At 41.8% G+C, this 23,493-nt stretch overlaps 1 pseudogene across 1 annotated transcript; it reads right to left on the reverse strand.

Annotated features, from left to right (window-relative positions):
* Positions 1-1,596: 1,596 nt before the first annotated feature.
* LOC308514876 (lymphokine-activated killer T-cell-originated protein kinase-like) lies at positions 1,597-2,585 on the reverse strand (annotated as a pseudogene). Its single transcript has one exon. The product of its transcript is annotated as a lymphokine-activated killer T-cell-originated protein kinase-like (transcript).
* Positions 2,586-23,493: the final 20,908 nt, after the last annotated feature.

The raw sequence follows: 23,493 nt of genomic DNA on the forward strand, positions 1-23,493 counted from the left end.
CACCTACGTATGCAAATTAACCGCCATCTTTGTTGGGTTAATTTTTATACTCTCCTGATTGGCTGGCGAGCATAGAGGAGGGACAGTCAATTTACATGTTTGTCTATTATTAGGTAAGATGTGTGTGTGTGTATAAATCTCTATGTAAACATCTGTTTCAATGAATGTTACTACTTCAGAGATGGTTATCCTGTTATTTTTATTACCAACCCCCTAATGTTAGTAATTTAGCTATTTCCAATTTTTCACAAGTGTAAATAATACTTCCATAAATATTTTTGCCCACATTTTTCTTAGTTTTTACTATTTTCTTAGAATAGATTCTTAAAGGTGCAAAATGAATATTTTTAAGACTCAGGAGATAATTTCTGAAGTTAATTATCCCAATTTACACTCATCAGATATGTGTGAGAGTTTCCATTTCACTCTTTTTCTGGTGTATTTTGAGGATACTTTAAACATATTTGCTATTAAATTGGATTTTAAAAAGCGGTGTTTTATCTTTGTATTTCTTTGAAGTCTGTGACTCTTACTCCATGCCTCCTCTGGGGTCACTGACCAACCCCTGCCTGGTTTCACTTAACTCCATGGCTAGTGACTGCAAGTGGACCCTTGCTTGGTTTTGCCTGGCAATCTAACTCCATTTTAACTGCTTTTTCATAACTTCTTCTCTTTCTTTCAACCACCTTCTCCCTCCTCACTTTCTGCTGATGACCTCTCTCCATATTTCATTGAGAAAATGCATAGAACTCCCACACGCTCCCTCCCCCATACTGCTTGTATTGGTGTCCCTCCTTCCTGTAATAAGACTATGACTGGGATCCACGCTTTAGGTTCACTAGATCTAATCCTTTCTTTCTTTCTTATTTTCTTTTTTTCCCCTATATCATCCTATTAGTTTTATTATTTTTAAACCAGAGCTGTAAAATGCTTAAGAGCTAGATTAGTAAACAGAAAATAGAAAAGGATCTCAGTACAGAAATACATTTAATAAATGAAAGCAAACACCAAAGATCTGAGGAGAACCAAGAGGACAAGACAAGCCTTAACCGAAAATGTTTGGAAATACCCAAAGAGCTACTGTGCCATATTCTCTCAGCTTCCAATGACCATATTTAATAAGCATATCAGCCAAGAAAGACCAGCATAGTTTTATGTTTTAAAAGATAATCAAACTTCTGTACTTCAAAGTGCTAATTTAAATTGATCCATTTAAGTAGAGAATATTCAAGGAAGATCACTAATAAAAGTATTAGTTCCCCTACCCAAATTAATGTTAGACATAGGAGTTTATGGTATTTTGCTAGCGTTTTAAATCTCTATGCACAAATTTCAATACTTGTTCCTTAAGCCTAAAAGTTTTTTAAGTTTTATAGAAAACCCACTACGATATTAAATACTAATAAGTATACATGAAATACCTTTATAATACAAAGTTTTTCAAATGTTAACAAGGTGCTATGGTTCTAAAATAAGCCACTTTCAACCAGTCTAATAACTATGGATTCTCACAGTAACTACATAAACGTATTACAGTAAAGAGAACAGTTATATATATGAGCCCTACTTGAAGCTCAGGTAGTTGTGAATATGAGATCACTGGACATGTATTTCCAAAGCCTCAACAATGTGCGCAGCCGAAGGACGGTCTTTAGGGTCTTCATTAGTGCACACAGAGAAGAGCTCGATTGCTTTCTGGTGTGTCTCATCCAGTTCTCCCATATTAGAGGTGGCCTCATTCCCAACGCTGCATAGTATGCTTCATCATCGAAGTCACTTTCATCAAAAGTTTTATCTTCATCATCATCATCATCTGCAAGAGTAATGTGTGGAATACACAGAGTCATCATTTCCCACAGAGTAAGGCCCAAGGCAAATATGTCTGCTTTGTCAGTAATAATACCATTCTCCTCCAAAGCTTCCTTGGGTTTCCAAGGCTCAGTGCCAATGTAACAGGCCTCAGGGTCAGTTACTGTCATATGTTTATCCAATGGTAGAGAGGCTCCTACATCACAGATTTTAATTGTTCCAAAATCACCTTTAATTACAGCATTTGAAGACTTTATGTCTGTCTCCATGAAGCAACTTCTTATCTTGGTGCAGATACTTTAACCCTCTTGACATGTTCAAAGCAACTTTTAAAATTGTGGCTGCTGGAAAAGGATCGTGGCTGTCTTTATTTTGTTCTTCAATTAAATCCTTTAGAGACTTTTCACCCCGTATTCCATAGCAAGACATAGACTACCATCATTGGCTTCAGTGAAAGCGCGATAACCTGTAATGTTTGGATGAGGAAGGTTTTTCAAAATCTTAGCTTCATCGGTTAATCCCTCTTGATACATACTTTGATAATCACCATGACATTTAGAGTTAATCTTTTTCACAGCCCAAGGAGAGCGAGACAAGCCTCTTCGAGACCTTTCCATAAGGCAGACACTTACCGCTGTGCCATAGCCAAGCTTCTGCATAAGTGGAGAGGCAGGAATTTTTATACATGGAGTTGAACATAACGCAGATTTTCTCTTTTCAGATAATTTGCTTGGTGTCTTAAAATTATTGATTTCTTCCATTGTAATAATCACTCTAGGTCCTGAAAAACTGGTCCCGAGGGGCCGCCAACAGGACCCCAAAGCTACTTCAGCGTCATGCCGGCCAAGCACAACTCCTGCTACGGTTGTTGTGCCTGGAACGTGCCGGGCTTTCAAAAAACCCTTTCGTTATTATTTTTTTTTAAATTAATCATCACCCAAGAATATTTTTCCCATTGATTTTTAGAGTGGAAGTGAGGGGGATAGAGAGGGAGGGAGGGAGGGAAGGAGAGAGAGAGAGAGAGAAAGAGAGAGAGAGAGAGAGAGAGAGAGAGATGTGAGAGAGACACATCAATTGGTTGCCTCCCGCACACATCCTGTCCCAGGGCTGGGGATTGAGCCTGCAACTGCTGTACATGCCCTTGACCAGAATTGAACCCGGGACCTTTCAATCCACAGGCTGACGCTCCAACTACTAAGCCAGACTGGCTAGGGCAGATCTAATCCTTTCTTGTTTACCTCAGCATTTCACTCTGGAAATTTTCTCCATGCTTACTGTTTCTCATTTTGAAAACAAACAAAATAAAACCCCAAACCTCCATTGACTCCACATCTCCCCCCAGCTACTGCCTCTGCTTTCTCCTTTATAGCAAAACCCTCAAAAGTCTTTTCTCACTCACTCTCTGCTTCCTTTTCTCGCATTCTCTTTTGGCCCTACTTGAATAAGTCTTCACCCCCCTGTCAAAATAGCCGTTGTCAAGGTCGCCAATGACCACAATGTTGACAATGGTCAATGAATCTTTTATTTTTCTTTTAAAAATATGTTTTTATTGATGTCAGAGAGTGAAGGAGAGGGAGACAGAGAGATAGAAACATCAATGATGAAAGAGAATCATCGACCAGCTGCCTCCTGCACACCCCATATTGGGGATTGAGCTCGCAACCCAGGCATATGCCTTGACTGGGAATTCAACTATGACCTCCTGGTTCATAGGTCAATGCTCAACCACTGAGCCACGCCGGCCAGGCTGGTCAATGCATCTTATTGGCCTAGGCAGCATTTGACACAGTTGGTCATTCCTGAAGACTTAATTTCACCCTCTCTTCTAGGACACTGCTGGTTTCCTGACTGTTGGTTGCTCTTCTCATTCTGTTTGCGGTTTCTCTGTATCTCCATATGTTCAGGTTAGAGGCCTCAAGGCATAGCCTTTGGACGTCTTCTCCTCTTTATCCACTTTCATTCCCATTTGATCACCTGACTTTAAAAAGCATGTATATGGTGATGACACTAAGATTAGTATCTCCAGCTTGATTCTCTACCTGAACTTCAGACTCATGCACCTAACTGCCTCCTGGACTTCACCAGTTGGCTATCTAACATTATCTCAAAATTAACATGCTCAAACAATCTTTGGATCCTATCCCTATCCCAAATATGCAGTCTTCCTCAGGCAAACTCTCCTTGCAATTATTAAGGTCAGAAACTCTGGAGTTAGCTTTGATTCTGTACCTTCTTTCATTCTCCTGATGCAGTGTGTCACGGATTCTATTGACTCTAACTTCAAAATATACCCTGTAAGTACTCTTACTACCTCTAGCACTTCCAGCCTGGCCCAAGCTACTATCTTTTCTCACCAGGATATTGCAAAACCTCAGAGTTAATGTCCATCCATTCAGACTTTCCCACTCTCCCTTCTCCCCAAATCTATCCTACACATAGTGGCTACATGATGCTTTTAAAGATAAAGTCAGATCATGTCACTCCTCTGTTCTAAACCCTCCCCTGTGCCTGGCCGGTGTGGCTCAGTGGTTGAGCATCAACTTATGAACCAGAAGGTCAAGGTTTAATTCCCAGTCAGGGCACATGTCCAGTTTGTCGGCTCAATCCCCAGTATGGGGCATGTAGGAAGCAGCTGATCAGTGATTCTCTCTCATAATTGATGTTTCTATCTCTCTCTCCCTCTCCCTTCCTCTCTCTGAAATCAATAAAAACATTTAAACAAACAAACAAACCCTCTCCTGGCTTTCTATCCACTTCACACAGAGTAAATCCAAGGGCCTGGCCCATGAGTCCCCGTGTGCACCAGTCCCGGCTATTCACTGCCATCATCTCCTCACAGTGTCTGCCTTGCTTACTGTGCTCCAGGCAAATGGGCCTCCTTGCTGTGCTTCAGGCATGCACAGTGTGCTCCCACTTCAGGGCCTTTCTGCTCACTGTTCCCTTTGTGTGGGGTGTTCTCCGTCTAGGTCATTGCTACAGCCTCCTTTTCCGCAGGTAGAGGCCTGTCCCCGTCCTGTTCCAGAGAGGACCACCATGGGGAAAGCCTTCGCAGACAGGAGAAAAGACCAACTAGATGGTAGATGCACATGTTCTTGTCAAGCAGACAGGAAGAGAGTGCTCTATGGATGGGGGTGTCTAATGGAGAACCCACACTTGCCTCATGAGAGAAGGACTCAGCTTTCAACATCTTCGAATCCCAGAGAGAGCAACATCAGCTCATGACTGAACCTGACAAGGAGCAACTTTCCTTCATCTAATGCCCCACTTTTCACCCCTTCTTTTTAGCCTTCCACCTGCTGACCCAGAAGGGATCAGAAATTATTGTTAGCAAGATAGTGAAGAGAAAAAAGTAACCTCCTTTCTATATGGACGTCCTGCCCAGGATAAGCCTGAGCTGGGATTGGGCCTTTAATGAGGTTGGTCTTTGACTATTGCAAGTACTGGACATGCTAATTTCCTGCTGGAGGGCTTTGGATTACCCAGAAGTGCTCAGAGATACCCTGAGGCCTGCCCTGAGATTTCACCCAGGTCAGAAGAATTAGCCCAACAGGATGATTACTCAAGGAGGCTGGTTTATGATTTCCTTCTCTGAGGGCTGCTCATTCTATGTTCTTATATAAAACATCAGGCACGCGATAGTCCACCCACAAAGGTGATCCACCTTCCTTGTCTGCTAGCGCTTGCTTGTTCAATCTGAGCCAAAATAAGCGGCTCACGTACAGTATATCAGAGTAAACACACCAGCAATCTAGTTAAAGGTGAGTTTTAATTTTCCTTGTTTTTTGTTTTGGCTTGTAAAGTGGAGTCCAAAGCTGGCTAACAACTTCGAGCTGGGTGAGTGCACCTGGGGTTCTCCTAGGAGGAGGCAGGAGAGAAGGAAAAATCAGGAAGAAAGCAGAGGGGAGACAAGCGAGGAGCAGAAGAAGCATGAGGAAACAGAACAAGAGCTGAAAAACCGATCGCAACACTTTGTGTGTGACGTGGAATTGCAACATGCACTAACGTCGTCTCAGGATTCATGATTTAAAATGTGTATTTTATTTATTTCTTCTATGTGTGCGTACTATTTGGTTATTTATTTATTTAGTTTAGATTGATATTTCTATGGGAAAACACTGGGAGCATGAAGGTTGGGCACAGTGGTTAGTCGCTTTAACAGCTGTGACTCTGGAAAGACCCTTTTCCTTGGAATTTGAGTATAACTTGGAAAAGGGAAGGGAAAGGAACCATTAGAAGATTGAGGAGCGTCAGGGAAGGCAGTGCACAGCATTCTTTAGATATGCCGATGGGAAAATCTCCCTGCAAAACGGCATCACGTTCCTGGGAAGCAGGAGTCACATGATCTTCGATGCCTACAGTGACTATTTCCCCCTGACTTACTAGACCTGGAACTTTGGAAACTGAGCTTTCAGAGGAGATTGGTTTCCTTATATTTGCTTTCGAAATCCAGCAGTCAGTTAAAAAACTCACTTGAACTTTCACTTCTTGCCAAGATGGAATAACAGCGACGGGAATGACAAGAATCTCATGATCCTGAAACAGAATAGACAAAACACATGATGCAATGTTTTTAAGTCACTGGCTATTGGGTAAGGCATGGGAGAATGGTGGCTCCTGAGAAGCAGCAAATAAACAAGGTGAGTCAGATGACTGCCCCAGTTTACCGTCTAGAAAGAGTTTCCAGGCTGCAGCACAGGGAGGGGAATTGGGGCAGAGCCTGGCAGGCTCCCTGAGTTGAGGAGCCGGATCTGAGAGTTTGGAGAGACCAAGAGGAGAGAAAACTATACAGAGAAAGAACTCTATGTTCTTCCGCTGAGTACTGAGTACTGAAGCACCGAGTGCTGAATTATGTATGTAAGGCAACTGGCCACAGGTGGGAAAATAACCAGCTGACAGTATCAGAGGGACAGTCTTTCCAACAAAAGGTGTGGGATATGCATGTGTACAAAAATAGGTCTGACTGTAAAACTTCCAGAAGAGGACAGGATCTTTGTGATCTTGGGTTGGGGAACGATTTCTCAGATAAAATGCCAAAAGCAAGATTCTTTCAAAATTTTATTTTGTTTATTAAATTGATTGGGGTGAGAAAGCAAGAGCCTTAAAAGAAAAAAATTTAATAAGTTGGACTTCATCAAAATTAAAAACTTCTCTTTGAAAGACACTGTGAGGAGAGATTTGTACACATATGTTCGTATCAACTTTGCTTGTAATGGTAAAAAACTGGCTACTAAAAATGGCAACCTATCAGCCATTTTCTCCATATCCTTGACAACATATGCTCTTGTCTATCTTTTTCATTATAGCCATCCTAGTGGGTATAAAGTGGCATCTTATTTCCCTAATCACTAATAATGTGGGATATATTTCTGTGTGCTTATTGGCCATCTATGTATCTTTAGAGAAATGTCTTTTCAAATCCTTTACCCATTTTTAAGTTGGGTTGTTGTTTTATTGTTGAAATGTGAAATTTTGTGTGCTCTGAATACATTTCCTTATGAAATATATGCTTTGCAAATATCTTCTTCCATTCAGTGGGTTCTTTGAAGCATGAAAGTTTTAATTTTGATAAAGTCCAATTTATTTAATTTTTTCTTGTGTTTTGTTGTCATATTTAGGAAACCATTGTCTAATCCAAGGTAATGAAGATTTGTATCTATGCTTTCTTCTAAGTGTTTTTATAATTTTAGCTCTTACATCATCAACTGTTAGGATTTTGCTGCTTTTTTATTTATTTCTACTTTTATTTGTCTTTTGTCAATCTTATTTTTAAAGTCTTTACCATGTTTTAATTATTTCAAGAATGAACATTTTTATTATGTAACATTGTTTAATTAACTAACATTTATTTATTTAACATTTAATCAAAAAATTAAAATTTAGTTAAACATACTTTATTAAAAATAAAATGAAATGAGATGACATATTTCAAAGAGCTTGGAACAGGAGGGGGCTGGAGTCTTGGAGGACCCCAGCTGGGAAGAGATTATTTTCACTCGATTTCTTTTGTACTACTTGATTCTTAAAATAATGTACATATGTCACTTTAAAAAAATATATTGATTTCCACTAACAAGACGTTTAACCTTCAAAGACAACCTTTAGTTCAGACATTTTTGTTCCTCACATTACTGTTCCGGGAACTCTTCTCTCTCTCACCTTCTCATCAGGGAGCTTTGCCAGCTTTCCCTCCAGTAAATTAAGCAAGGACGACACTGCGTGAGCAAGAAGCTATTGGGCATCCATCGAAGTACAAGGCCTCCTTTTTCTTTAAAAAATGTGTTTTTATTGATTATAGAGACAGGAAGGGAGAGGGAGAGAGAAATATCCATTGGTTGCCACCTGCACACACCCTGACAGGAGATGAACCCCAAACCTGGGCATGTGCCTTGACCGGGAATGAACGGGCGACCCTTCCGTGCACAGGGCGATGCTCAACCAACTGAACCACACCTGCCAGGGTGAAGTACAAGCTGTTTACCATCCTCTGGCGTTACCACATGCTGGGTGCGGCAAAGTGAGAATGCCAGGAATTCCTGAGAGAACCTACCTCTCTTTGCACCTCACCATTGTCTAAGAACTTAGAACCTGCTCTCAATTTAAGTCTGGGAACCGTCTCACCAAACCGCAGACTTGTAAATGAATGCCAGGTGGGTTCCAGCCTGTCTGGCCCAGAATGGGTCAGCCCAACCCACTGTGCATTATTGTCACCGCCTGAAAGTCGCTCAGGGCAGTAATTGACTGCAGAGGAGAAACTGTGGCCTGAGCCTGGAGCCAAAGGCAGACAGAGTGGAATATCTTCCTGTTTTTCCCTTAAGCCATTCTCTCTGGAGGTTTCTCAGAAATTTATTTGTCAACAATTCCTTAGCAGCCAAATTTCTAACCAGGAGCAAAGAAACACATCATCTGAGCATTGAAATTAAAATGAAATTTTGGTTAACAGCTCAAGAAATAGTCACCGAAGGGCCGCTCTGCACGGGGCCCTGCACTGGCTGTTGGGTAAGATTGCCATGGCCGTTCTCAGGGGTGCCTGGGGAGCCAGGTGAGGGGACCCTGTGTGAGCAGGGCCTGGCGTGAGGCACAATAATCCTACCTAGACTTGTCAGGGCAGGGGCGACTTCCTGGAGGGAGTGGATCAGCTCAGAGGCCAGAAGACATAGGCTGTGAGTGGACACAGCCAGGAGATGGACAGAGGGCAGAGTGTTCCAGCAAAGGGATCAGAACATGTCACCCCCAAATATGCCATTTTGGCATATTGATTATTTTGAGCTGAAGACACTTGAGAAATAGCAGATTCAGGAAGGACTCTCTGACCTCCCCTTTTCCACCTAAAAGCAGGTCATAGATTTCCTCTGAGAAAGGTGCCTTCCCTGTGCCAGGGAGGGACCAGCCTCATCACTGGAGCCTGGGAGTGAATGCCAACATGGATCTGTACAAACCAAGTCTCTAAAATAGCTCTTATCTTCCATTAGTTTCCCTCATTTATTTCTGAGTCACTGTCCTTGCCCAAGCTCCTTTGTCTTGTCACATCCCCACAATTCATTACTCTTTGTGTAAAAAGGTAACTGTATAATCTTTTGAGCCTTCTAATGGCTTCTTCAGGTCTTCAATTTTCTTTTGAAGACTGCCATATGCACGTAACAATTCTATCTAATAAAGAGGGAATATGCTAATTGACCATCATGCCATCACAAAGATGGTGGCGCCCACAGCCAATAAGGAGAGACTATGCTAATTGACTGCCCTGCCCTCAAAGATGGCAGTGCCCATAGCCACAAGATGGCTGGAGGGCAGTTGTGGGAGATCAGGCCAGCAGGGGAGGGCAGTTTGGGGGGTCCAGGCCTGCAGGAGAGAGCAGTTAGGGGCAACCAGACTGGCAGGGGAAGGTAGTTAGGGGTAACTGGGCCAGTAAGGGAGGGCAGTTGCGGGACCAGGCTGGCAGGGAACAGCAGTTAGGGGTGACCAGGCTGGCAGGGGAGGGCAGTTGGGGGCAATTGGGCCAGCAGGGGAGCAGTTAGGCATTGAACAGGCTGGCAGGGGAGTGGTTAGGGGGTGATCAGGCTGGCAGGCAGAAGCAGTTAGGGGCAATCAGGCAGGCAGGCAGGCAAGCAGTTGGGAGCCATGAGTCCCAGATTGTGAAGGGGGATGTCCCCCGAAGGGTCCAGATTGGAGAGGGTGCAGGCTGGGCTGAGGAACACCCTCCCCTCCCCCCAGTGCATGAATTTCTTGCACTGGGCTATAATATTAAATAAAATGTGTATGCTTTTTTCCCTGTTAATCTGTCTTTTGTCTTAAGGTTAATTTTTAAGCCCAGCTATGAACCTAAAAGGGTTGAAGGATGTTCTTCCCCCTGCCCTGACCCCATCCTCCCAAACAGCTGAGGATGCATGGTGAACGTGGCACCAAGGAGACAGGAATTATCCCTGAGCTTTAGCAAAGTCAACAAGAGTTCCAACCTGCCTTCAGCTGTCTTTTGGGGGATCGAGACAAGTCTGTGCCTGCACTTGGGCCAACCCCTTTGAGACCTTTGATGGCTGTGGTCATTATGGAGGGACCCCCAGGTGGAAGGAGTTCTCCAGGACGTGGGCCTTCCAGCTGACCCTACTCATGTAGAGCTCTTCACCCCACTGCCAACTCAGAGGCTCCAGGGAGCATTTTATTAAGGGAGATAGCAGGTTTGTTTGCATACTTCTGTGGTTTGTTTGATCAGATTTCTTTAGGCCCCTAGGCAATGGGATGGGGAGAGGGTGTTGGAGCCGCACGCTCCTTCTGGAGCATGGTGCATGGTCCCAGAAGGCACTGCTGGTCAGTGTGGGGCAGGAGGCTGGAGGAGCTGGACACCAGGGACCTCTATCAAGTGGGACAGACGATAAGCAGAGACCAGATCAGTGATGGTGGGGGTGAGAATGGGGTTTGGAGACAGACAGTTTTGCCTGGGGCTGGTACTGGCTAAGTCATTATAATTAATATTTACTGAGTGTTTGTGTGCTAGAAATCCATCCTAAATGTTTCACATGTATTAACGCAATAGATGGGATGTGAGGGAAGGTTCATTATTACACGCCCATGGTTACATGGGGAAAAGGAAGCACAAAGGGTTAAGTAATTTACCTAGCCTGCAGCTAGTTAGCAGCAGAACCAGGATTTGAACTCAAGCTATTTGGCACTACTCGCCTCTAAATGATGCCAGGCATTAACCGGCATGATACATATTTTGCTCCGTCTCCTGCCAGACATTGTTCTGGGTTCTGGAGAGTCGGCAGTGTATAGACCAGCAAAATCCCTGCTCTCATGGGGCTTATGTTTTAGTGGGAGACAGTTAAAAAACCCAAATAGACAAAAAGTAATTTCAGAGAGTGACAAGTGCTATGAAAAATATTAAAACAAGGGAGTGTGACAGAAGATGACTGGAGCGGAGTTCAGGAAATGCTCCCCAAATGAACACTTGTGGTGTGAATTTATTATGGAGGAACCTAATAAATAAAAACCTGCCATAACTCCTAGTTAACTCCCGAGCAGTTGCCACTCAAAGAGTCTGCAGCCTGAGGGCTCTCCCTGTCTCACTAACTGCTGTGAGAGACGCCCTTTATCTAAAGCCATTCACCCATGCAGTTTGTATTGCTCAGAAACCTGAGCAGCCACCCCAACATTGTAGGAGTCTAGAGTTTAACATTTAATAAATAAAAAAGTGTTTAAAAAATCTTTTCCCCATTTGGCCAGTGATGTCAGACTTTTAGTGTGGTTGTTCATCACGCATTTATTTTGACATTTAAATTACTAACACTTGAAAAGAAATCAGTTGGGAACAAAGGATGGTACCTTTTTAAAAATATATATTTTTTATTGATTTTTTACAGAGAGGAAGAGAGAGGGATAGAGAGCCAGAAACATCGATGAGAGAGAAACATCCATCATCTGCCTCCTGCACACCCTCCACTGGGCACATGCCCCTGACCGGAATTGAACCCGGGACCCTTCAGTCTGCAGACCGACATTCTATCCACTGAGCCAAACCGGTCAGGGCAGGATGGTAACTTTTAAAAAATAACTTTTGAATGATAGTGATCCTTCTGCTGAGGTCCCAAAGTTACAGATCTTTCTTGAGGTGTTTATCATTCCGGAGTGGTGCGTGAATGGGAAGGGAGGATATTCTAATTTTAATGCAATTCAAAGTAAACACCAAAGATAAGTCAATGGCTTTGCATGGGATCTCCTTTTGCAAAGTAAACATGTGGAGCATAAAAGCACTTCAGGAGTCTCTGAGACTGGCTCACAGAGTAGAGCCCCTGAGCTTTCAAGTCCGCAGAGCATGGTGCTGTCCTAACTCCTAGCTAACCGCTGGGTCCCTTGAAGGAGAGCAGCAGATAAGGAAGGTTCAGCCGCCAAGTATAGGGAACACCACTGACTAGAGGAGGTGGGTCAGCGCAGTAAAATCTATGACAATTCTCTTAGCAATATGTTTTTCTGACACATCTCCTCAAGCAAGAAAGACAAAAATAAATAAACAAATGGGACTACATAAAACTAAAGTGTTTTTGCACAACATAGGCAACCATCAGTAAAAGAAATATGCAACCTACTGAATGGAAGAACATATTTGTCCATGATACATCCAATAAGGGGTTCATATTTAAAATTCACTGATCTGCTTCTCCTGGTGGGACTTTTCTACTCCAACTCTGACACTTTTCACCCATGGGGCTACTCTAAAGGAGGCAAGACAGAGGGTAGGAATGAGGGTGTGGAAACAAGATGGAGTTACCCATGAGGCCAGAGAAACATAACTCAGGCCAGGCTGTGGGGCATGGTCACCCCAGGCCAACTTAGTCAGTCCATCCACCCTCTGCATACAGATAAGAGGCCCTGGAATGCTCTGGCCTCATTCTTCCTGACGCCAAAGCTTTCTCTTCCTTGTCCCTTAACCAACCACAGGTCATGGCATTTGAAAGCTGTAGGGCTTTGAGATTCTTCCCAGCCTCTCATTTTATAGTCAAGGAGACCTTGATTCAGATCTATTGTACAGGCAGCAGGCAGAGGTCAAGCAGGGACGTGTTTTAGGGCGTGATGTGGGGAATATACTTAGGATTCACATATGGGGCACTTTGGTCCTGGCTGAAGCCCAACATGTGGCATAAAAAAGGAAAATGGCTGGAAATCGCCCAAAAGCTCACCCTGCAACTCTTCTGAATTCTCCCCACCACAAATCTAGCCAAGTGTCCAGAATGGAAGAGAAACAGATCAGTAGCCTGTTGGTTTTGGAGTCCAACTCCGATGCTCAGACTCTGAGAGACGTCCAAGCACCCTGATCTCCTCAGAGTTTCTGGGGCTCTGACATCAACAAGGGTCCTTAAAAGCAGTGAATTTCTAAGGAAAATCTAAACTTTATTTAAACCATCTGGTCAGCCTCTGACAACAGCATCTTTTTCAGCTTCCCTCTCCACTGTGAAGTAGCTCAAGTTCATTTTGTATCTACAACCCCTATCTCTCTCTGACCCCAGGCTCTTCTCTCTCATCAGGAGCAGACAACAGACTCACATAGTCTCCACAGCTGGTAGTAGGAAATGCCAAGTAAGCCATGTTGGTGGGGGTTCCTGCAAACAGTACCCTGGAGGGGACACTGCAAGAACCACCAGCCCCATGGAGCCTGGAGGGGACACACAGATCACCTTTGGTGACGGGGGCGGTGTTAGGCCGAGTAATGTCTTCCCAAAGGTGTCCACCTGCTAATCCCCAGAACCTGAGAATACCTTACATGGCAAAAGGGACTTTGCAGGTGTGATTAAGTCAAGGATCTTAAGAGATTATCCTGAATTATCTAGGTGGGTTCAATTCAATCACAGGGTCCTTATAAGAGGGAGACAGGAGGGTCAGAGTGAGCAACAGGAGTATGACAAAGGAAGCAGAGGTTATGATGGGTGGAAGGGGCCACAAGTGAAAGAATGCAGGGAACCGGACTATCCAGAAGCCTCTGGAATGAATGCAACCCTGCCAACAGGGTGGGGCCTGGCGCTCCCAGGCCTCAGTGCGCTAACCCAAACAAGATTTCTGCTGTTCTGTTCATCGTAAAACTCAACACCAACAACAACAACAACAATCCAATTAAAAAATGGGCAGAGGACCTGAATAGATGCTTCTCCAAAGAGAACAAAACCACAACATCCTCTGTTGGCCTAGATTCCAGTGATCATAACTTTGCCTTGGTGAATCCCTAGAGAACTAGGCATTTCCAAAAGGTGCTTTAATGGCTCAAGGAGGAAGAATGGGAGGAAGGAAATGGGAGCCTTTACCCGCCAAAGGGTAAGCACAGTGGATGGTGCCATCAATAGCTGTTGTGGATGGATCACCAGAACTGGCATCAGCACCCTGTGTTGGCACAGTTCTGCCACATTGAAAGTCCTTTTTGCCCTCTCAGGTCTCACTTTTCCCAGCTGGATTACAAAATCTGTGCCCTTCCCTACCTCAGTGGGGTAAGGCATGTGACAAAAGATGAGAATGTCGACCTGGGAATCTGATGCTATGGGAGCGATGCTAGCAGAGAGACTTGCCATCTAGCACTGTCTGCCTCCAAGCTTCAAAGTCAGTGCTAACTCCCTCAGACACCACACATGTAATTTAGTGTGGGGAGCCTTCTGGGAAGGCGTTGGGCTTTCAGCCACAGTGATACGTGAAGGAAAAGTCCCACAACATGGAGACTCAGTGGGCTGGGGAGGTGGCAGCGTTTTGGCATTTGTCAGTGTCATGGTTAGAAATCCCTCCTGGCTTGTCTGTTCAGTCACTATGGGTTTTGTGGCAAGGGTGGCTGGGGAGACCACCGAGGATTCCCTAGATCTATAGGGTCTAATTCATCCTAAGTCAGCCCAGGATGATGATACATTTGGTCTGATTTCAGGCAGCGAACTGCAAACCAGTGTTAGTAAGAGACAAACCTACTGATGCTCTGAAAGAGTTCCAACCTTGTGTTCGTCCTTATCTTCTTTCCCACACTTGGCCCCAAGCATCTGGAAAAACACAGGCTCCAAGGAGTCCCTGGGGAAGGGGGTTGTGGTGAGAGCTTTTTTTTTTTTTTTTACGGAACCAAGATAAAGTGGGGAGCAGGCACATACATCCACATTGAGGCAGTGTGCTTATGATAGCAGAAAGGTGGCCAATGTCTTGAGATTGGAAAAGGGGAGATGGAGATCTCAAGTGTCAAGGCTGAGGGATAGTCACAGAAATGACCACTCGGAAGTCATTCGGTCCACAGTGGCCTTTGGCCAAAGACACTGGATACTTGATATGCCCCCAGAAGCAAAATTTGGGGTAACATGGAGTAAAGGAATCCCCTCTTTAGCCAAGAAAAGCCAAAATCTTCTTTTAGTCAGGGTTCATAGTTGCACGCAAAAGCAACTGACCCTGGCTGATTAAGTAGAGAGGGGATTTATTAACAAGATGTCGGGCAGCTCACAGAATCTCCAGGAGAACTGGGGCACCTGGTTGGGAAGCTGCACAGCTGGATAGAGCACCCCAACTCCTGCCATAGAATCTGTGTAATGAAGACACATTTGATGTGTTGCAGGGCCCACTGCTGACACCCCAACACTGGGGCAGGCTGTAAAAAGACCCCTTGATGCCTCTAGAAACTGGATGTCCTGCTGTCACAATCACCATATCCATTTGCCAGAATACATTGCTGAGCTCTTCCAGCTTCTTCTTATAAGAGGCAGCCCCAGTCACTTACCTCACCTCTCTGCCAGGGGAACTTTTGTTCTTACAGTGAGAGGTGGGTTCTGCCTCAGAAGGTGGCAGACAGGCTATAAGCATAGAAGAAGATACTGGTCATTGGTGACCATATGGTGGACAACTGTCCCACACAAGGCATGAAGTCATAGGAACTGATGGCATGCTGCCTCCTCTTGGAAACGGCCTCTGAAAAATGCTCATGTACCTTCTCTGGGGTGGGGAAATGATGCTAATTTTCTCAGATACTTTTCACTTAAGGGAGCTTGTCTGTTCCCAAATCTCAGACATTCCACATAAAAATTTTAAACAATAAAAAATTCTTGTTATCTTAAATGGAAAAAATTATAATGCTTGCACCTGCCAATGAATTTCCTAATGTAACTAAACATGGTAAAGCACCTACATATAAGTAACAAAGTACCACATGAGGATGTAAAATGCTTCAAACATAGCTTAAAGCACCATCTATAATAATCTACACTAATAAAAGAGAAAGATGCAAATTTACCATAACTTTGTGACACCCACCAGCCAATCAGGAGTGAGTATGCAAATTAACCCAACAGAGCTGGTAGGTTAATTTGCATACGCAGGTGCCAAGTGGCCGAGGGCGGGGCGGGATGCTTGTGTTGTTGCCATGGCTACAACACAGGTGTTCCGCACCGTCCCAGCTGCTCTGGGCCTCTGGGCAGTGTGGGAAGGCGGAAAGGCGGCTCTGGGCTGGAGCAAAGACTGCTGGTAGCCAGGGGAAGGAAGGCCCATTCTTGCATGAATCTTCGTGCATCAGGCCTCTAGTAAAAGTATAATATGCTAATTAGACCAGACATCCTTCTGGACAACCATCCGGATGAAGCCGGCGTTGGGAGAGAAGCCCAGGTCCCGGGTGCCAGAGGGAAGCTGGTGCCAGCAGCCGGGAAAAGGAAGGCATACTCTTGCACACATTTCATGCATTGGGCCTCTAGTAATCAATATGATGGTAATGGCTGCTTGGTATGAAGTGATGCTGTGACAACTTTCAGTGCCGGCAACATGGAGCTGCTCATCCCCTTTGTTGACATCCATCATGCTTTATCCACACTTCTCAAGTTTGTTAATTATAAGCATAATGTTTCTCGACACATTATTTTTTTTAAAAAGTAGTGTATTGTGTTTGATGGATATACATATAAATTTACCCTTAGTAAATTATGGCCCGAAAACATTACAGAGATAAATATGTTCTCTGAAGTTGTTGTGTGTGTGTTTCATTTTTATTTTTCAATTACAGTTTAATTTCAATATTGTTTTGTATTAGTTTCAGGTGTAAGCATAGTGGCTAGACAATCATATACTTTCCAAAGTGTTTTCCCCAATATTCCCAGTACCCACCTGGCACCACACACAGTTATTACAGTCTTATTGACTATATTCCTTATGCTGTACTTTACATCACTGTGTCTATTTAGTAACTGCAAATTTGTACTTCTTAATCCCTTCATCTCTTTCATTTCTCTCCTCTGGTAACCACCAGTTCACCTCTGTATCTATGAATCTGTTTCAATTTTGTGTGTTCGTTTATTTTGTTCTTTAGATTCCTCACATAAGTGAAATTATATGGTATTTGTCTTCCTCTTACTGACTTATTTCAGGAGCATGATACTCTCTAGGTCCATCCATGTTGTCACAAATGGTAAGATTTCATTCTTTTTTATGGCCAAGTAATATTCCAATGTATATATGTACCACCACTTTTTTATTCACTCTTCTACTGATGGGCACTTGGGCTATTTCCATATCTCAGCTACTATAAATAACACTGCAATGAACATTGCAGTGCATATACTCTTTCAAATTAATGTGTTTTTTTTTTTTTTTCAGATAAATAGCTAGAAGTGGAATGGCTGGATCATAAGGCAACTCTATTTTTAATTTTTTGAGGATTCTCCATACAGTTCTCCATAGTGGATGCACCAGTCTGCATTACCACCAACAGTGCACGAGGGCTCCCTTTTCTCCACATCCTCACCAACATTTGTGGTTTGTGAGTTTATTGATGATAGCCTTTGTGACAGCTGTGAGATTATAGCACATTGTGGTTTTCATTATTTTTAAAAATGTTTCTAATTTTTATTGAACCTATTACAGTGACAGTATTTATTTATTTTTATTTTATTATTATTTCTTGGTCACTCTTTTGTCATTTTTTCTTGTTTTTTTATTTTTTTTAATTTTTATTAACTAATTACATATGTGTCCTTATCCCCACATTACTCTCCATCTCCCCCACTCATGCCCTCACCCCCTGTTGTCTGTGTCCATTGGTTATGCTTATATACTTGCATATAAGTCCTTTGGTTGATCTCTCCCCCTTACCCTCACCCTCCCCTACTTTCCCTCTGAGGTTTGACAGTCTGATCGATGCTTCTCTGTCTCTGGATCTGTTTTTATTCATCAGTTTATTGTTCATTATATTCCACAAATGAGTGAGATCATATGATATTTATCTTTCTCTGACTGGCTTATTTCATTTAGCATAATGCTTTCCAGTTCCATCCATGCTGTTGCAAATAGTAAGAACTCCTTCTTTTTTACAGCAGCATAGTATTCCATTGTGTAGATGTACCACAGTTTTCTAATCCACTCATCTACTGATGGGCACTTAGGCTGTTTCCAAATCTTAGCTACTGTAAATTGTGCCGCTATGAACATAGGGGTGCATATATCCTTTCTAATTGGTGTTTCTAGTTTCTTGGGATATATTCCTAGAAGTGCGATCACTGGGTCAAATGGGAGTTCCATTTTCAGTTTTTTGAGGAAACTCCATACTGTTCTCCACAGTGGCTGCACCAGTCTGCATGCCCACCAGCACTGCACGAGGGTTCCTTTTTCTCCACATCCTCTCCAGCACTTGTCATTTGTTGATGATAGCCATTCTGACAGGTGTGAGATGGTACCGCATTGTTTTGATTTGCATCTCAGTTGATTAGTGACTTTGAACATGTTTTCATATGTCCTTTGGCCTTTCTTCTGTCTTCTTTAGAAAAGTATCTATTTAGGTCCGTTGCCCATTTTTTGATTGGGTTGTTTACCTTCCTTTTGTTAAGTTGTATGAGCTCCCTGTAAATGTTGGAGATTAAACCCTTATTGGTAATAACATCAGCAAATATGTTCTCCCCTGCAGTGGGCTTTCTTGTTGTTTTGTTGATGGTTTCCTTTGCTGTACAGAAGCTTTTTATTTTGATGTAGTCCCATTTGTTTATTTTCCCTTTAGTTTCCATTGCCCTAGGAGCATATAAGTGAAGAAATTGTTTCAACATATGTCTGAGATTTTGCTGCCTGTGGATTCCTCAAGTATTTTTAGTTTCCTGTCTTATGTTTAAGTCCTTTATCCATTTTGAGTTTATTTTTGTGTATGGTGTAAGTTGGTGGTCTAATTTCATTTTGTTTGCATGTATCTGTCCAGTTTTCCCAACACCATTTATTGAAGAGGCTGTCTTGACTCCATTGTATGTTCATGCTTCCTTTGTCAAATATTAATTGAGCATAGAGGTTTGGGTCGATTTCTGGTTTCTCTATTCTATTCCATTAATCTATATGTCTGTTCTTGTGCCAGTACCAGGCAGTTTTGAGAATAGTGGCTTTGTAATACAGCTTGATGTCTGGTATTGAGACCCCACCTACTTTGTTCTTCTTTCTCAGGATCGCTGCAGCTATTCGAGGTCTTTTTTTATTCCAGATGAATTTTTGGAGAGTTCGTTCTAGGTCTGTGAAATATGCCATTGGTATTTTAATGGGGAGTGCATTGAATCTATAGATTGCTTTGGGTAGTATGGACATCTTGATGATGTTGATTCTACCAATCCACGAACACGGTATGTTCTTCCATCTGTTTATGTCTTCCTCTATTTCCTTTTTCAGTGTCTGGTAGTTTTCTGTGTATAGGTCTTTTACCTTCTTAGTCAAGTTTATTTCTAGGTATCTTAATTTTTTTGGTGCGATGGTAAATGGGATTGCTTTTTAAATCTCTTTTTCTGTAAGTTCATTATTGTTGTACAGAAATGCTATAGATTTCTTGGCATTAATTTTGTATCCTGCTACATTGCCGAACTCATTTATTAAGTCTAATAATTTTTTGATGGAGTCTTTAGGTTTTTTATGTACAATATCATGTCATCTGCAAATAAGGACAGTTTTACTTCTTCTTTTCCAATTTGGATGCCTTTTATTTCTTCTTCTTGTCTGATCGCAATGGCTAGTATTTCCAGTACTATGTCAAACAGGAGTGGTGAGAGTGGGCATCCCTGTCTTGTTCCTGTTCTTCGGGGAAATGGTTTTAGTTTTTGCACATTGAGTATGATGTTGGCTGTGGGTTTGTCATATAAGGCTTTTATTATGTTGGGGTATGATCCTTCTAGTCCCACCTTGCTGAGCGTTCTTATCAAGAAAGGGTGTTAGATTTTGTCAGATGCTTTTTCTGCATCAATTGATATGACCATGTGATTTTTATCTCTCAGTTCATTTATGTGATGTGTCACATTTATTGATTTGCGGATATTGTACCATCCTTACATCCCCTGGATAAATCCTACTTGGTCATGGTGTATGATCTTTCTGATGTACTGCTGGATCCAATTTGCTAGAATTTTGTTGAGGATTTTGGCATCTATGTTCATGAGGGATATTGGCCTGTACTTGTCTTTCATTGTGTTGTCTTTATCTGGTTTTGGTGTTAGGGTGATGCTGGCTTCATAGAATGTGTTTGGAAGTGTTCCTTCCTCTTGCATTTTTTGGAATAGTCTGAGGAGGATAGGTTTTAGTTCTTCCTTGAATGTTTGGTAAAACTCCCCTGTGAAGCCATCTGGCCCTGGGGTTTTGTTTGCTGGAAGCTTTTTGATGACTGCTTCAATTTCTTCCATAGTTATTGGCCTATTGACATTTTTAGTATCTTCCTGATTGAGTTTTGGAAGGTTGTATTTTTCTAGGAATATGTCCATTTCCTCCAGGTTGTCTAGTTTGTTAGAATGGAGTTGTCCATAGTAATTTTTAACAATACTTTTTATTTTAAAAGTGGGCTCTGTTGTTATTTCACCTCCTTCATTTCTGATTTTGTTTATTTGGGTCCTCTCTCTTTGCTTTTTGGTGAGCCTGGCTAGAGGTTCATCAATCTTGTTTATCCTTTCAAAGAATTAGCTCTTGGTTTCATTTATCTTCTGTATTTTTTTTTTTGGTCTCTATGTCATTCATTTCTGCTCTAATCTTTATTATCTCCTTCCTTTTGGATACTGTGGGCTTTTCTTGTTGCTCTCTTTCTAATTCCTTGAGTTGTAGAGTTAGATCATTTATTACCATTTTTTCTTGTTTTTTTGAGGTAGGCCTGTAGAGCTATATACTTCCCTCTCAGGGCTGCTTTCATTGTGTCCCATAGATTTTGGATTGTTGTGTTTTTATTGTCATTAATCTCAAGGATGTTTTAAATTTCTTCTTTGGTCTCTTTGGTAACCCAATCATTGTTTAATAGCATGCTTTTCAGCTTCCAAGTGTTTGAATTTTTTGGATTGTTTTTATTGCAATTGATTTCTAATATTATGCCATTGTGGTCTGAGGAAATGCTTGATATGATTTCAATCTTCTTGAGTTTTGGAAGACTTTGCTTGTGACCCAATAGGTGGTCTATTTTTGAAAATGTCCCATGTGCACTTGAGAAGAATGTATATTTCGTGGCTTTGGGGTGAAATGTTCTGAAGATGTCAATTAAGTCCATTTGATCTTTCTCTAGGGATCCTCTGCCCTTCCTGGCTGCAAACCGACTCCCAGCTGAGTCTCCTTTGCCAGTTCGGGCTGTATATTATTCGTTTCAGCTGCTCACCCTATCTGCTCCGGAACAAGGCTCAGGACATGTCCATCTATACTGCTGCCATTTTGTCTCTCTCTACAGTAACAGTATTTAATAAAATTATGTAGGTTCTAATTGCATGATTCTATAATACATCATTTGTATATTGTATTGTGTGTTCACCACCCAAAGTTAAATCTCCCTCCATCACCATTTATTCCCCATTTACTTTCTTCTACTGCCCCCAAGCCCCTTTCCTCTCATAATCACCATACTGTTGTCTGTGTATGAGTTTTTTTGTTTTGTTGAATCCTTCACCTTTTTCACCCAGACTTCCAACCTGCCTCTTCTCTGACATCTGTCAGTCTGTTCTCTGTATCTATGAATCTGTTTCTATTTTGTTTATTTTGTTCATTAGATTCCACATATAAGTGAACTCATGTGGTATTTGTCTTCATTGTGGTTTTAATATGCATTTCTCTGATGATTAGTGACGCTGAACATCTTTTCATATGTCTATTGCCCTTCTGTATGTCCTCTTTGGAGAAGTGTCTATTCAGATCCTCTGCCCATTTTTTAATTAGATTTTTTTTGTGTGTGTGTGTGTTGAGTTTTATTAATTGTTTATGAATTTTAAATATTAACCCCTTATTGGATGTATCATTGGCTAATATGTTCTTCCATTCAGTAGGATGTATTTTTGTTTTATTGATGATTTGTGTTTTTTTGCTGTGCAAAAGCTTTTTAGTTTTATGTAGTCCCATTTGTTTATTTATTTTTGTTTTTCTTGCTTGAGGAGATGTACCAGAAAAAAAAACATTGCTAAGAGAATTGTCAGAGATTTTACTGCCTATGTTTTCTTCTAGGATTTTTATGGTTTCGAGTCTTACATTTAAGTTTTTAATCCATTTTGTGCTTATTCTTGTATATGGTCTAAGAAGGTGGTCTAGTTTTTGTTTGTTTGTTTGTCTGTTTTTGTTTTGCATGAATCTGTCCAATTTTCCCAGCATTGTTTATTGAATGTTCTTTACCCATTATATGTTCTTACCTCTTTTGCCAACTATTAATTGACCATTGACCATGGGTTTATTTCTGGACTCCCTAATTTTCTTTCATTGATCTTTATGTCTGTTTTAAATACCATGCTGTTTTGATTAGTATGGTCTTGTAGTATAGTTTGATATCAGGTAGGATGATACCTCCAACTTTGTTCTTTTCTCTCAAGATTTCTGAGGTTATTCAGGGTGATTTTTTGTTTCAGATACATTTTTGGATTATTTGTATTAGTTCTGTGAAATCTGCCATTGGTATTTTGATAGGAATCACATGAAATCTATAGATTTCTTTGGTTATTATGGACATTTTAATAATGTTAATTCTTCCTCCATGTTATATGCTTCCACTTATTTATAACTTCTTCAATTTCTTTCTTTAATGTCTTAGAATTTTCTGAGTAAAGGCATTTTACCTCATTGGTTAAATTTATTCTAAGGTATTTCATTTTTTTGATGTAATTGTAAATGAAATTTTCTTAGTTTCCCTTTCTGATAGTTTATTATTGGGCTATGAAAATGCAATCTATTTTTAAATATTTATTTGTATCCTGCCACTTTACTGAATTACGTATCAATTATAGTTTTTTGATGGGATCTCTAGGGTTCCTTATATATAGGCTATTACAAACAACTATATCCTATATGCCAGAAGCGGGGCTCAGGGCTGGCGAGCGCAGCGGGAGCCTCTCCCGCCTTCATGGCAGTGCTAAGGATGTCCAACTGCCATCAGTCAGACATCCCCTGAGGGCTCCCAGACAGTGAGAGGGTGCAGGCCGGGCTGAGGGGTCCCCCCCGAGTGCATGACAGTATTATGTCTTGTTCCTGATCTTATGGGAGACACTTAGTGTTTCCTGGTTGAGTATGAAACTGGCCGTGGGTTTGTCATTTGAGGCCTTATGCTCCCTTTATTCCCACTTTGTGAGTTTTCATTGTAACTGGGTGATGGATTTTGTCAAATGCTTATTTTGCATTTATTGATATCATCACCTGGTTTTTATCTCTCACTTTTTATGTGGTGTATTACACATATTGATTTGCGAATATTGTACCAACCTTGCATCCCCAGAATAAATCCCACTTGATCATGGTATATGATCTTTT

This window comes from Myotis nattereri (genome assembly GCF_964212035.1).
Source record: "Myotis nattereri genome assembly, chromosome: 2".
NCBI classification, from domain to species: Eukaryota; Metazoa; Chordata; class Mammalia; order Chiroptera; family Vespertilionidae; genus Myotis; species Myotis nattereri.